Raw genomic sequence first — 17411 nt, 5'->3', positions numbered from 1 at the left:
GGTTGCCCTGAAAAGGAGAAATGGGGCTGGGGCCCATGCAATTCCAGTACAGGATGGGGGCACTCTAACCAAATGCATTGTTGATCCTGGGGTATCCCAGACAACTGAAGAAAACTTGGAAAAACTTATACAAGCTTTCCAAAGCCCAGGTTCCTTGAGGTGAGAAGAGGACCAGATGGTAGGCCTAAGCGTGTGGTACTGTGCAGGGTGTTGCACTGTAAATTTGGAAACACTAAACGACAATGTGTAGACCATTATACTATTGGTTTAGTGCTGGAGGTACTTTAGCCCTTTACTTGTTAATGGTTTGCCAGAGTAAACTGGTGCAATTTTTCAAATGATAGTGGCTGTATATAATTTGTTAGAAAAGTGTGTGTGTGTGTGTATTCCCATGATGTACATATGTGTGTACACCCACATACTTATATATAAGTGCATATAGAATAATATAAACATATAATGCATACAAATTATATATTTTATAAATGTGCTATATCTTTTCAATTTTGTAGAAGCATGTGACCTCATTCATTGATTCATTTACTTAATTTTTTTCATTCATGCAACCTATTTACTGTAAAGCAAAGCATTTTCATGTGTTTGATCCAGTTTATCATTTCAATATGTGAAATGATGACACTAAGATAACAGGAATCTTCATGTCTTTACTTCATAAGGGAACTGGATAAGTGCACTCACACTCAATAATGGGTTCTCCTTCCAATTATATTCTCTTTATAGTTGATACTTTTTTATAATTTGGAAATTCTCTTCTTAACTTAACCCTGGTCTTCCAGCCTTATTTTTTTGTTTCAGTATGTAGAACTTCTTGTTAAATTTTCAAGAGAATACTTTATAAAGAAAAATTATTCAGCAAATAAAGGAAATGAAAACCCCAATGGATATTGTGTAAGAATAGACTTGTAGCACTACCCATGAGATATTCTTTCCTTAAACAGAATGAGGAACTGGACTATGAAGCATTAAACATACTTAAATATGCTGAAGTCTTGGAAATTTTAACTCTAAGAAGAATAAACATCACTGTGTATGTTTAAGGGGTATAACTTTCTCATATTTTGCATTTACTGGAATTTTGAGAAGTGACACCAAGGTTAGGCTTTGAGCTTTGTGACCTCTGAACTCAGTGTCAACAGCAAGAGGTACCTGGAAGTATCTTGTAGGAAAAATAGCTGTATCTCAGGAATAAAGAGGGAGAGAACACAGGGACAGAGTGGACCTCATGGTGAGGCAGTGGTAAGGATGAGCTTTGAGGGCTCAGCTAGGGAGTTATAGATATGGTCAAGTGCTGCTCAGATGCCCTCTCAGTGGGAGCACATCCCTCAGCGGCAGGAGGGTTGGTTGTTGACCTCAGTTCAGTTTCTGGGTAGAGTGCACAGCCCTTTGACATGATCTGTGACAACTCTGAAAGGCCATCCCAGCTCCAGAGCTTCACATTGTGTCATCTGGGTCCTGGGTTGTAGGTGCATCATGGTTCATCTCCCTTTGCCAAATTCTGCCCACCTTGCTCCCTTTAGGTGTTCTTGAGAGTGTTTCCCAATAAACCTCTCAACATAAATCTCAGCATCTCATTCTCTGTTTCCAGGACACCTGATTCAATCCAGCCTCCAGCTTTTCAGGCAGAGAGTGGCTTTGGTAAGTAGTAAGATGTCTAGTTTGTGGTCTCAGACAATAGGGGGATAATATAAGAGCAAAGTGAGACAGAAATTTGGAAAGGTCTCACTGTGGTGGGCAACATAACAAGGCTGGGGGAGGGGGCGGTGACAGTGGGCAGGTTAAGTAAGGAAATAAGAAAATTAGGATAGCCATACAGTCAGTTTAGGTCAAATTATCACAATTTCCCTTCCTGGTTCTCAGAGACAAAATTATAATAAAAGTAAGTGAAAGAAGCAGGTTTATAATGAGTCATCATTTTTAGATGCAAATTCCATCAGCTGTGGGCCATGTCTTTTAGGTTTTTACTTAAGAATCAGGCATGAAATCTGAGCAGATTGTTTACATAAGCAATCTTCATATGCATTTTCAAAATATCTGGTAAAGGTTAATGCTGCTAGCTCTTCCCTTAACAATACTTCTTCCTATTTGTGGACACCTATCACATTTCAGAAATTAGATATAGTATCTCAAGCTTCACAACCTAGCAAAATATTATTTTCCCAATTTTAAGGATGGCAAAACTGACCCTTGGATAGTATAAGGGACTTGCCTAGTAAGAAAGGGGTAGAGATGGGAATTAATCCCTGATGTCTCTAACTTGGAAGCTCCAGACATCCAGGTCAGATGAGCTGGTCCCATGGAGCCCATGATCTGGGCCTCGTGCTCCAGGGCTCTGACTCACCAGGGATAAGTAGTGACCAAGCCATGTGCTTATTAACCCTCTCAAGTCATCTACTCAAACGGAAGCAGCCATTCAACAGCTCAGAAATTGACCCAAACTACATCCTCCTTCAATAACCATGATAATCATAAACGCACTTCTGTTTTTATGACCTGCAGAGTACTTTTGTGTATCACATTGTTCGAGGTTCGCAACAGTGTGGCAATAGCACAGAGCTTTATTGGCATCCTATGGATGAAGGAACTGAGGCTAAAAAGTTTGTGTGTGCAAACTCACTTGCCTCAAAAGGAGAATGATAAAACCCTGTGTCCTAGTGTTCCCTTTTGTGTCCAATTTGCTTTTCTTAAGCTACTTGCTTAAGCATCTGAGAGAGAATGAGGCTCTATGGAGAATGTATCTCTTACTTTCTTTGACCTTGGTTGAACCAAAAATGTTCTGTAAATACATGCAGATTGAAAGATTCATCAGCTGGGAAATAAAAATGGCACATTCAAGGTGATTAAAAATGAGGTCGATTCTTCTGTAGCTTGCTGGGTAGACACCAGCACTCTGGCACCTCATAATTGGCTATAATTATCCTTAATTATCATTCCACCCAGTGGATGTTTTCTACTCTATCAAAACCTGATCTTTTCCCCTCACTTCACCTGGAGGGCCCTGTATCTAACCTCCCTAGGACTGTTGTTTCAAGTTGATTGTCATGTCTCACTAGCTTTGAAAGAGCCCAGGACACTGAAATAAGCACCTTCCTTCTAGGCTTGAGTTTTCTCTATCATTGTTTACCTGGTACTTTGTCCTTTGATAACTTTTAAGGGTTTTCTGTCATATTTTCTCCTTTCTGTTGTCATCTCACAAAACAATGATTTAAAAGCACTGTAGTTTGTGTTGTGTTCCTGGCTTTTCAATATTCCTGGTATTACTTAGCACCACAGTCCTGCAGGAGAGACTTAAGACAGGGGCTATCTTGTAACTGGGAAAACTGTGATATGCTGAGAGTAGCTGAAGATGGGAGTGGGGAGTAGTGTAAGAGAGAGGAAGAGCAGGCGAAGGACAGAAGTGGCCTGCATGACAAAGTGCTCAGAGCTTCTCTCTTGAGACAAGCTTCCTCTTTTTTTTACAAACTCCATGAAAGTGAATTGTGTGTGAAGGAAAAATGACCTCATACATTATTCTGCTTTCCATGAAGTAAAAAAATTGTGGTGGAAATTTACAAGGAAATCAATTTGATTTCTCTATTTCTCTTGCTATATGATTTTCAATATTACTCAACACTTAGACCGTCACTGCTAAGTATGTCCTTATTTTCCTCATTTGTATTTTCCAACCACTTTATTTAGCAACCTGCTAAATATAATGCACTGCACTGGATCTTTTTTTTTTTTTAACAGATGAAGATGAGCCCGGAAGTAGTGACATAATTTCCCTGGATTCACACAGTAAGTTAAGGACAGAGGTTCGGTGTTGGATAAGAACTCAGACCGGCTCTTTTCCTAATCCTGCTCTTGTTCATAAATAATCAGCGATTATCTGCCCTTCAGGTTGAAGAGCTTGTAAGAGGTTGGCAAATTAGTCTTATAGAACAAGGTAAGTTTGCCACAGCTCAGGACAAACCCAGCTTTCTGTCTGTCTTTCTATGGCCTGTGATCTAAGAACGGTTTTTGTATTTCTACTGGATTAAAAAAGGTCAAAGTGTAAAATTGAAAATTATGTAAAATTCTAATTTCAATGTCTATAAATGCAGTTGTATTGGAACAAAGACACCTCCATTTGTTTTTGTATTACCTATGGCTGCTTCCACCATGCTACTATGAAAGAGGGGTTTGCAGCAGAAACACACAAAGCCTAAAATAGCTTGTGATGTATAAACCACATGCCCATGAAGCCTAAAATATTTACTATAGGACCATTTACAGAAAAAGTTAACTGACCCCTGAGGTAGTATACTCTGAGGAGTGGTGCATGGAATAAACCTGGGATGACTTCAACCATGACTAGGGGCCAGGATCTGTCAGCCATGGGGAGGCAGAAAGGGATGATGCTACAGGAAGATTCTAATTTTTCCTAGTTTAGGCCCTTTATGAATCTTTTAAGTACATAAAAGGATTCCCTTTACTTCCTTTAAAAATTTTTTCTTAGTTTTTAAGTTTTGAGAAAGAACAATAAGACTTAGAGAATTTTTGTGATTTTTCTGAAAGCAGCCACAAACTGATAAACGGTTTGCTTAGGACTTAAGCCCAGGTCTTCTTCAAGTCCAGGATGCTCACACTGCTCTTCTATATGGAAAAGCCACATTTACTGATAGGAACCTTCTGTCCTGAGAGAGTAACGAGGACTCCTCCAGGTTTGTGCCACCTGTGCCCCATTGGCACTGTCTGACTACACCACTCTGGGTTTCACAGAACACTTTACCAGGTAGTACCAATAGCCCATGGATTTCCATCTTATTTCAGCAGCTGGAGTATGAGTAGTGTTGCCAGATTTGGTGAATTAAATGCAGAATACCCAATTAAATTTGAATTGCAGATAAATACAAATAATTTTTAGTACATGTATGTCTCATGCAATATTTTTATCTGTCTTCATGAGGCATACTTTAGTTACATTAAGAAGTATTTACTGCATTTCTGAAAAAAATAAGAATAACACAGAACAGTTTTTGTTCACAATACACTTAAGAGGAAGGTACAGAGCTATTCCATATACCCATTGTACCCATATGTCCTTAAATTCCTCCATTATCAACATCTCTCATCAAAGTGGTACATTTGTTATCATTGATGACCCTCCACTGACATATCATAATCACTCAACAGGGTTAACCCATAGTTTACCTTGGGGTTTGCTCTTGGTGTTGCATATTCCATGGGTTTGGACAAACAGTGACATGTATCTACCATTGTAGGATCATAACAGTATTTTTATCCCCCTGAAGTTCCTCTGTGCTCCATCTAATTCATCTTCCTTCCACCTTCCAAATCCTGGGAATCACTGTTCTTTTTATTGCCTCCAGAGTTTTGCCTTTTCCAGAATGTCATAGTTGAAACAATACAGTTTCATTCACTTAATAAGGTGCATTTAAGTTTCTCTCATACATTCCCATGACTTGATAGCCCATTTCTTTTTGGTGCTGGATAATATTTCACTGCCTGGATCTTATCTATTTGAATTTGAAGTTTTCCTTTTTCCCGGGATGGTCCTGTATGAATCCTTAAGTACATGAAAGAATTCAGTTTCCTTTCTTTTTTTATTTTTGAAAAATTGTTTTTCAGTTAATATTCTTTCTTTTCTTTTTTGATGGTATTGGGGTTTTAATTCAGGGTTTCTCACTTGCTAGGCAGGCTCTTTACCCCTTTAGCCACTCCACCAGCACTTTTTGTGCTGAGTATTTTTGAGATAGGGTCTCATGAACTATTTGCCCAGGCTGGCTTCAAACTGCGATTCTCCTGATCTCTTCCTCCTGAGTAGCTAGGATTATAGGTGTGAGACACTGGTGCCTGGCAAAATAATGTATCTCTCTCTCTCTCTCTCTCTTTTTTTTTTTTTTTGATGGAACTGGGGTTTGAGCTAAGGGGTTTGCACTTGCAAAGCAGGTACTCTATCACTTGAGCCACACCTCCAGCCCTAAGTTTTTCCTTTAGTACTGAGCTGTAAACTAGGCATGTTACCTAGTATAATTTGTTACCAGTCATATTACTTTGTAGAATTTGCTAGCAATTATTTCCACATGTGTCAGTATCACCAAATAATTTTTTACTTTTATTTCAAACACATTTGGATTTCCAACTAACCCTGTTTTTTAGAGATAGAAATATGGCTTTATTGAATTCACTTACACAATTGGAATCTAGACAGTCCAGCAATGACTGTCTACACACTGGAAAGACAGAGAACCCAGTAGTTACCTTGGCCCAAGAATCTGGAACCCTCAGAACAAGGGGCACCCATGATGCATCCCCACTCAAAGGCAGAAGACCTAGAGGCTCCTTGGAGAGTCGCTGGTTTGAGTCTGTGTCAAAATTCTGTGAAGAAGCTGAATTCTGATGTCCAAGGGCAACAGCAGTAGCAATAGATACACTACTTGGGAAGAAGGGAGTTGTGGGTCTCCAACCTCTTGGACTGTGTCACCAACATCAGGTGGTTCTTTCCACATTAGTTGCTGTCTGACATGTCAATAGTCTCTGGAAATGCCTTTTCAGGCATGCCCAGAATCGTGCTTCACTAATCTCCTGTATCTTGTAGTCCAGTCATGTTGACAATCAAGATGAACCATCACACTCCCACCATTGCTAATCACAATCCTGAACTTACAGTGTTAGGACTAAGAATATGCTTCCATGGGACGGGGATGGATATGGAGTGCAGGGCCGGAAGCTGGCCTTTACTTCCTACTATAGACTTCTCTTGAATTTCCACTTTAAAGACTTACTTGTTCATCACTGTATTACCACTGCCCAAAACCATCCTAGCACAATAAGACAGAAGATAGTCAATAACTTGTGAAGACATTCCAAGTAACCCTTAAATGAATTGTACTTATAACATACCAGCATCTACTACTGAACCAAGACAGCTATTAACATTTACCTTATAAGATGGTGCAACGCATTGTATTCTCACTGGCAAAATTCTATAATAAAGAATCCTTCAGGAGGAGAAGGAATCTTGATTGCTTCCAAGTTTTGGCAATTATGAATAAAACTACTATAAACCACCATGTGCAGGTTTTTGTGTGAACATAAGTTTTCAAATCCTTCGAGTAAAACTGAGGAATGTGGTTGCTGGATCATATAGTGAGAGTATGTTTAGTTTTGTCAGAAACCAACAAACTCTTCCAAAGTGGCTACACCATTTTCTTTTCGCAGAAACCATGAAGGAGATTTCCTGTTGCTCCACATTGTCAGCATTTGATGTTAGTGTTTTCTGGATTTGGCTTTGAGGGCAGGCATTGGGAATTTTATTTATCGCCGCTCTCCTCCCACATCACCACCACTCTCCCATTGAATCGTGATGCCCAACACAGTGTCTTCCAAAGACACTTTCATGCTAACAGTTAATAGAAGCCAACCTCTTCCAAGCAAGCACTGACTCCCACCAGCTGAGAAGACAGACAGATAAGCAGATTCATTTCACTATATTCTGATACCTAATAACACAACAAAATGAGTCAAAAGCCATAGGAGTGCCATGGTGGGGCCCTTTTAGTCTATGTGGTATGAATTGGAAAAGTACACCATACCCAAGGTAGGTTTTGAAGTTAGAGTAGGAGTATATCAGACCAGGCCAAGTAGGGTAAGTCAGGGAGAGGATATAGCGGCAAAAATGGGAGCAGTGTGCCTAGGAATAGTGAGATGAGCTGAGTGATTGGTGCACAGGTATTTGGCAGTTGATAAATAGTGATTCAAAGATTAATCTCAGCTGTTAAATTCTGTAACTCCATAGGAGTAGCCCTGGAACTAAGACCACCCATGATCTTTATTCTCAATACTGAGACACCAACTGCCAATTTTGGGTCATTAACCTAACAGTTTTTGCAACTATGCATATGTTCTTGGTATGTGCTTCTTTGCTTCAGGTTATTTTCGTGATATACTTGCCACATCATTGGCCATGGCATGAAGGAAATCCCACAGAGAAGTTCAGTATTCAGTTACTTTATTTAAATTAGTGATGGAAAGAGACTCATGGGGGGGATGGGATAAAGGAGAATGGTGGAGGGGGTGAATTCAACTATGATATATTGTAAGAACTTTTGTAAATGCCACAATGTATCCCCACCCAGCACAACAATAATAAAAAAGAAAAGAAAGAGACCCATGGTCTGCATAGACATGAGGCTGAGTATTTCTTCTACCTTCAGAATCTGACTAGCTAGAAGCAACTCTACAAATTAGAGAAGTCTGGTGTTAGTCGATCTTATCATCATTAACATTAACCTTATGCACAGATGTCCTCTTTCCCACCTTTCCCAAACAACAGCAAGAGATAATATGCCTGGCATCTTTTATTTGTCCTCTCGGATCCCTTCTCCACTCTTCTCCATCCTGCTGGATCTGCAAGGATGCTGCATTGTATGGACAATACAAATGGATGCCCTTGCCCCTCACCTTGAAGGGTAGAAAGTGAGTGAATTGGCTCTGTCCCTATTGAGTCATGATGAGTTGACTGTTTGTCACTATATAAAGCCCTATCTCCCATCAGGCCCTTTGTCCCAACAGCTGACCTCTCTGGTTCCAGTAAGTATTCCCTCCTTTGACCCTCTTTTTCTCAGGCTTTAGAGAGTAATGGCTCCCTACTCTTGCCTGCTACAGGATACAAGTTCTTCCTTCTTGGTTTTCCTCAACACCTTGATAAATAGTTACTTCATTAAACTCTCTTCAGTTACTTAGTTTGAATATGTCCATTGTTTCTCAATGGTATCCTGACTGATACACATGGGAGGAGTATTACAACAATCATTGATTTACTTAATAACTCATATGCACAGGAGTACAGGTAGAGAAAACGTTAATTCAAATACAGCTCATATATTGCTCTGTCATACATTATGAGCAACAGATGATTATGTATTATGCAGGGAAATTTACTTGGTTTGACAATAAATTGTAATTTTGACTTAGTTAATGACTGTAGGGAGTATCAGGTGTTAATCACAATTCAACAGAATTACTGTTTCCTTTGTGGGTGGAGATATAATGGTAAAGAACATGAGCTATGATGTCAGAGCTTTAAATCTGAACTCATTTAATTATTAGTTTGTGGGTATGGAGTGAGTTACTTTACCTTTCTGGGCCTTATCATTAATATGAGTGTGATAATCCCTTCCTTGCAGATTAAATGAGATGCTATTTATAAAGCACTTAGATTGCTGCCTGGTACATAAAAGAATTATAAAATGCCTAAGTGGTGCTCACAGAGACATCATTTTCATTGGGTCCAAGAATTAGTGATGGACTCCACAGCAGCACCTTCCATTAGAACTTTTTGCAGTAATGGAACTCTTCTATATTGGTGCTGTCTTGTGAGTGGCTCTTGATACTTGAAATATATGCATGTGACTGAAGAGCTGAATTTTTTATTTTGTGTAATTATAATTAAATTTAAACAGCCTCATGGCTCATGCCTCCATATTTGATAGTGCAGATTTCAAGAATTAACATGAAAATAATGGTGTAAGCTTATCAGTGCCATTTTGACACATGAATGTGAGCATTATCTATAAGACAAAATCAGATCATTAGGACACTTCTTTCATGCCCCAGAAACTGACATGATATAGTGTTTTGAATACTCATTTAAAAATGGTTTTTGTACTGGAGAATGTAGATAGATTAAAGTTTACATAACTGCATGCACATGTACATACTTAAAAGGAATATTTTAGACACATTTATTTTTATCCAGATTATATGAATATTACCTCAACTCCATGTATATATTAATATGGGGACTTGTCTGGCAATTCACCCTCTGGAGCCCATGGTAGACATTTCTTGTCAACACAGCACTCCTTCCTCTAAGCGCAGAGGGTCACCCAACCCTACATTGCAGTCAGGTATGGCCCATTGACTAGAATTGACTTATGAGATAAAAATCAATTTACCGCCCTAGATTTAGACACAGTCTTTTAAGGGAATACCTGGGTAGTCTAGAAAATAAAAAACCAATATAAGCAATAAAGAGGGAAATATATTTAGAGTTAGAGGATTTTCTAGGTAGGAAAGGCTTAGAGGTCTTATTTTTCTTAGACTTGAGTAATTTGAATATACACACCTGTACTGTATCTGCTGCAGATACAGTATCCAGATACAGTACTCACCCATCCAGATCCAGCATGCACTCTTCTTCACCCTCATCTGTGAGTTGGGAGGCTTCCTTTTGACTATATCACTTGGATTCCTGTTGGAATTGGCCAGTTGGAGGTACCAGTGAATGATCTGGTGAATTGATTAGAGTGAAATTAGGATGTTTATCTCCCCTGAGTCCCTTCTTACGGGGAGAATTGAACTGGCAGGGTTTCACTACTGTAAGTCATAGCTACTGCCTCCCATGAGGGATCCTGTTTTCCCAATTCTCTTTCTTTTGAGATAGCTCCTTCTCTTTGGCTCTTTAGGCCTAGAGAGAGTAAAGGGAGTACTGCTGTTGACAGTCTCAAGTGCTACAATATTTCTCTTGTGACTTCCCTATACTCTGACTACTCTGAAAAAGAGTCCCCTTATCATAAATTCTCCTAGTATTATGAGATTTGAGTGTGACATTGTTTTCTGCTGGGACTCTTTCTGATGTATCTATGAAATGTATCTGGATGCTTTTTCTTTGAGACTTTCTTCCTAGAGGCAACTGCTGCAGGGATAATTTAGGACATTGTTTTTTAAAAGCAGTTGTTTAATCTCACTGCCTTACCAGACATCAACTCAGACCCCTCTGGATGAGTCATTCTATTTGTGTGGGTGGGGTTGGTAAACTCCCTGAAGTGTAAGAAAGATTGTCTTGATAGTGGTGACAGAGAATTTTCTCAAAAGTCCAAGTATATAGCCCCAAATAAAATAAACTTAAAAAAAAAAGTTCTGTGCATGCACTTACCAGCCTTCAACAGTGACCCACACATAGCCCAGCCCATCCTTTCTGGACAGGATGTGGTCAGAGTATATGCACACTTAAATTTCCTTTTGAGTCTCTGCATTCTGTAGCTTGGTCTAGATAAAATAAATTCCAAGTGATATCTGAAGCTGAGGCCTTATGCATGTAGAATTAATAGAAGAGTTTTGTAAGAATCAAGACTGCAAGATAACACATTAATTTTCTTCGGCCTCAAAGACTGTAAAAAAAAAAAGGCTCTTGGCAAGACTTACTTCCTTTATTTTAGGCACAAACAAAGAAGACTAATTTTCTATGGCAAGTAGTGAAAGATGGCTAGTGATAGATGGCAACCTTCTTGGGTGGCTGTTTATCTGGTGTAATGCTTGCAAAAGTGCTAAAAGTCCCTCCTTTCAAGTTCCTGAAATACCTTTCTTTCCAGATGTTCTGTTACAGTTCCAGAAATTCCCATTCTTAGCATGAGACCTTAACAGTATTACAGAAATCTTTCATAGGATGTGTATGTGGTTTAACTTTTTACTACCCAGCAGCTCTTGCAGAATGGGGAAATTGGAGTCCTTGTTGGAAGTAAGTAGGCAAAGGTGTGAGATGTACAGAATCACTCAGGAGTGGCAATCCTGTTGAAGACAGGACAGTGGAATAGTCAGATGACATAAAGACACTGGATGCTGAAAGTGTCTCTGTGTGGTTAACAACTGTCATCAAAGATAAACTTGGGCAAACTCCTTACTATCTATGTAAAGAGTCTAGGTCAAAGTTTAATAATTTCCTTTCCCAATTTACTTATAATGAGGCTGAAAGATATCCCAGAGAGGATACCTAAGGGTGTGTCTGATTTTGTAGAACTAAACTATTAGGATAAGTCAGGAACTAGAATGCCAACCATCTGTCAGGCTGATTGGTCTAGTCTCAATGAGTAGAATGCCATTGCTGATTAGCAATGGGCTTGTGGGTTTGTGTTTGGAGGAGGGCAGAGATGATACATATACTTCATACCTTCCAGGCCTACCATGGGACCTTTTTCTACTTTACTCCATAATTACATGCAATTTCTGGGTATTTAGGTGTGCCAGGTAGGTTTCAAGAGTCCCTAGTACAGCTCACAAGATATAAATGCATGAAACTTCGTTTCTTTCTACACTTGTGTTGATAATTTTGGTAAGTCACCAGCTGATGGTTTGGGGATCCATGCTGAGATCTAATGGGCCAAGAGGCTTGACCGCCAATGGAGAGATTAATGAGGAACACGTTTTCATGTGCTTGTCTTGTCATTCCTGTCTTTTATGAGGAAGCCTTAGAAGTCATCCTTGTCTCCTCTTCCTATCACATCCCTATCCAATTTAGCAATAAAACCTACAGAAAGCACCCTCAACAGGATCACTGCTTACCATGGAGAAAGTATCACCCCTCCAATCCAGCTGCCCGCCAGCTCTCATCATTGTCGTAGATTCTTGTCTGGGTTCCTGTTTTCACTTCAGCTCCTGCAATCTTTCTTCCACACAGGTTCAGGAATGTAAATCAGATAGTATTGTTCCCCTGCTTAAGACCCTCTACCAGCTTTCCAACCCATCCTGGGCAAAATCAGATGGTCTCACTGTGGCCTCAGATATCCTCATCACCTGGGCCCTGTTCCTCTCTTTAACCTAATCTCCTGCCCCTCTCCCATCCTCTTTCTTCCAGACATCCTCGCTTATTGTCTGTTCCTGTCTTGCTGTAAACAGCTTCACCTTACCCTTTTGCCAGGTATGTTGGCTCCATAGATCTTTATATGACTTTCTTCCTTACTCATTCAAGTCTCCTTCATATGGTACTGTCTTCCTTGTCTCCCGTCTCAGAAGTGATGTCCCCTCCCCATGTCACAACCTTATTTTTGCCTCATGGTGTTGCTTGTTACTACTTAAATATTATGTTAAATAGCTCTTAATCTATATTAAAAAATGGCATATTTTTTATCCTTTCCTCTAGCATGCAAATATTTCAGAGTAGGGGTTTACCTGTATATTGTTATATCTAGATAAGTGTCTGGAACATACCAGGTTTAGGAAATTGTTTGTGTATGGGTGAATGGACTGTAGAAAGAGATGTTTGGGCTGGTCTATGAGCCATAAGTCAAAGGAACATCAGAAAGCACAGAGCTTCTAGGAAGTTGTCAGAATCCATGTGATGATCATGACAACAGATGTGAGTTTCCAGCCCAAAGAACTTAGGGTACATTGAGGCATTTTATCAGGTGGAAAGCCTCTTGAACCATATTGCTGGAGCAGAGGCTAAGAGGAGTTTGAGTAGTTCTGAAGCTGAGCTTAATCAAAGACGGTTGAAGATAGAGGCCTACTTCAAGCCATCATTGGTCAATCCATTTATCTGTGGAGTCCAGGGAGAAACTCATGCCTTCCAAAACCAGTTTCCAACACACTATAACTTACCCCTCAAAAACCAACCCAACAATTCTTCAGACAAGATGTCATTTTGCAGACAATCCCCCCCAGAGACCTATGGGTTCTATGGCCCACTCACTTTTCATTCGGGGAACTCCACTCAGTAGCAAGGGGCTCTGTGCTGGCTGGGAATCCCCACTACAGTAGCAATCTCTGCAGGGTTGAGCTACAAAATACTTCTCAGATTTAGTACACAGCTGCGTGAGGAGAGACAGTTGCTTTTGGCTCTGTTGAGAAGCAAAGCCAGAGACCCTGAGACATCTGGGCAGTGGAAAATTTATTACCATGCGTTGGAAGCATAGATCCAAGTCACAAGTGCTGCAGACACCAAGTATTGTGTGCCTAACCTCCCCATCCCCAGCTCTATTGGAACATTCCATGTACATGGCTGGATATTCATAACTCAGCTCAACATTTGAGAGTATGAAGAAAGGTTTGGTGCAGCCTGCAGAGGAAGGAAGGTGAAGGTCTTCTCCCCTGAACAACTAAATAAACCACAGTAGACTTTTCATGACTCAGAAACCACACACCCCACAGCCAGCATGCACTTATTCATTTTTGTCTGCGAATATTGATTGGGAATCTATTGTGTGACTAACACCCTGTTTAGATCAAGAATGTAATGGTAAAATACGATTCACGCTCTCCCTTCAAGCTCTGATAATCCCACTCCGGTGTGGTACATTCTGTAACATAGAGGCCAGTGCACTCCATAGCAAGGAACGTCACTGAGTTTTGCCACTATTTAGCTGTGTGTCTTGGGGAAAGTCACTTCACATCTCTGAGCTTCAGTTTTTTTCATCTATATTTTAAAGAATTTCCACGTTATGAGATTTAATAAAACAAATTTTATCATCAAGTATTTAGCTCACGGGACAATGAAGTCTAGCTATGATTCTTGTTATGAGTTAAGAGTTAATAGAAATTGTTGTGGGGGCACATTTAAGTATTGAAATGTCCCATTTCAGGGAAAATGTATCTATTTTTGGATCAAGACTAGAAAAAGCTTGAGTAATTGGAAATACCATTTTTTGCTTCCTTCTTGAGCACATCTCCATCCGAGTCTCTCTCTTAACTGCTTTCCTGGAGCCCTGTGTGCTCTGGATCTCCCTCTGATTTTCTCTGTCAGAGTTGCTCTCAGTAGATTGACAGACTGGAAGGAATCCAAGCAAAGTATGCACAGCACATTGTCATTGATTGAGAGTATGGCCCTTTTTAGAGGCACTCACATCTCACTCAAAGAATGCTGTCATTTCAGGTATCAGTAAAAATTCTCTTCTCAAAGCAGTGAAGGAGTTTGGCACTGGAGACACAGAGAGATGGAACAGTCCTAGAAACAGACCCGTGAGCACATGGGAACTTGCTTCATAACAGAGATGGCAACACCAAGCCGTGGCGAAAGGAAGTGTTGGAATGATTAAGGATGAAAAGAAATACTTCTGTCATGCTATACCCAAGTAAGTTCTAGATGGAATTAAGACTCAAATGTGAAAAAGGTGGTTTAAATATTTGAGAAGTAAACATAGGATACTTTTAAACTTAAGGAGCTTTGTCTCAAAATTCATCCACTGTATAAACATAATCACATTGAAATATTACACTTCGGTGCTGACACAGTTAAAATACAAGCTGCAGAATGAAAGAAGATATTTATAATGCTGAAAGCAAAAAGAATTCATAATTTTTTTATTTCTTACAAATCAGCAAGAAAAGACAATCCAAGAAAAGTACATTTACCTAGCTTGAATAGTATGAACTAGACAGTCACAGAAAAAGAAAAAACTCAATCTCATTAATATCCAGGGAAATTCAAATTAAAATTATAGTGTAATATGATTTTGTACTTCTGAGGCTGACAAAAGCGTTATCTGATAAAACCAAATTTGATAATAGTGACACAGGCATTCTCATCCATGGCTGGTGAAAGTATAAATCGATAAGTAATGCTAGACAGTACACTTGTAGTAACTATCCAAGTTGAAAGGGTATGTATCCTAAAATACAATGATTCCACTTTGTATATAACCTAGAAAATCTCTCACACATGCACGCAAAGTGGCAGGCACATAGTGTCCATTTCATCGTTGCTTGTAAAGGCAAAAAACTGGAAAGCAACCAAAGGATGGATGAAAAGATTGTGATTTAGTTATATAATGCCATATAATACAGTAGCTAAAATAAATATGGTAGAGCTACATTTATCAAGATGGATCAATCTCAGGAAAAATAATATGGAATAGAAATACAAAAATATATAAGCATCTGAATTATATGATACAGTTTAGCTAAAAATTTAACTAAAAATACACTGAACTATATTAGCATTATTTATTATGTTATATATATATATATATTCATTATCCATTTATGGATGATGAATTCTGTTTATAATGTATTTATTACACACTTGTAAATCAGGTATTTTTAAAGAACATACATGTTTACATAAAAAACATGGTGAACATATCAAAACCAAATATGAACTAGACAGTACCCATGAGGACAATCTGGATCTGGAAGAAATGTTACTGTTAGATGTAGGTGGTTAAGCCAGGCATGATGATGACAGTTGTAAATCAGCACTAGAGAGGCAAAGGCAGGAGTATCATGAGCTCAAGGCCAACCTAAACTAATATAGTGTGACCCTGCCTTAAAAACAAACAAAAATCTAGGTGATCGGTGGTATGTGCACAGGTATACTTTTCCATATATTTGATGTTTTAACATTAAAAAAAATGGGAAAGAATTGCTTCCCTTTCTTGCTTATAACTTTCTACTTAATTCTCCGGATAGAAAATACATTGGGGGATTATTTATTCCCTACTGTACCTCATGGACCAATAATACGTAGTTTGACCGTATGCCTTGTTCTCTTCTTTGCTGGAGAATGGGCTTTTCTAGGGTAAGGAGCCCATGAATGCGTGTGTAGGTCTTTCCCTTCACAAAGTGCTGGCTGATGGGGCAGGGGCCTGAAATGAAGTCTGTTGTTTGCTCCCTAATCTATGTCCTGTGGCACAGGCCTGTGTCCCTTGCATGAATGCATCCAGCCAGAGTGGGCCACTTTCTCTAATTTGGGTGTCTGGGGAGGAGCCTGATTCTAATCTGACTGTGTAGCAGGAATGCCTTTTCCTATTTGCAGACTTCATCTAGGAGATTAAGGACTAGCTCAAGGTTTCCATACCCTATCAGGGTATGTATTAACTAAAGAGCTGACAATAAGGTTGAAAAGATGCTTGGTCCACCGGGGACAGTAAGAGGGAAGTCAAAGGAGGCTCTAAGTTGCTCATTAGCCTCTGTCTCAGTTCATTTGGCCAGCTATCAACATTCCCAACTTGTAGAACATAGGAATGAACTAAGTACCATCCTGTCCAAGAAAGCCCCAAGTGAAGACCACTGGAGAAACCTTTTATAAATGTCTGGGCATTTTCTGATGGTCTTGAATGGGAAGGGATGAGTGGTTGAGGTATGTTGTATTAATCCTTACTGGGAAAGCAAACCAAGTGTATGATGGAAGCTGTTTGAAGTAAAACTTAATTTATTTCATACGGCATTTTTACCTAGCATCTACTTTGGTATAGGTACTGTGTAGGCAAATACTTAGGGGCACAACAAATCTGCATGTTCATTCCTGGCTTAGGAGAATGACAGTGATCATATGCACTCTTTATGAACCCTTGGAGCATCAGTCAATAGCAGTTGAATTCTGTGCCCTAAAAAGCTGCAACAGGAAATTTAAAGACATTTGTACTGATAGTTCCTATTATAAAAATATAACTATAACCTAAAGTTAGTAGGGTTCAGATTATGTACAATATCAGATTAACTCACCTGTTTATTTTTCATTCTTTTTTTGTGTGTGTGTGTGTATGAAGGCAGTATTGGGATTTAAATTCAGGGCTTAATGCTTGCTAGGCAGTGCTGTACAGCTTGAGTCATGCCTCTAGCCCTTTTTCATCTGGTTATGTTGGAGATAGGGTCTGCCTTTTTCCAGACCAGCCTGGACTGCAGTCCTCCCATTTTAA

The sequence above is a fragment of the Castor canadensis genome, chromosome 7 (assembly GCF_047511655.1).
Source record: "Castor canadensis chromosome 7, mCasCan1.hap1v2, whole genome shotgun sequence".
Classification (NCBI taxonomy): domain Eukaryota; kingdom Metazoa; phylum Chordata; class Mammalia; order Rodentia; family Castoridae; genus Castor; species Castor canadensis.
Note: the sequence above shows the minus strand (reverse complement) of the source record.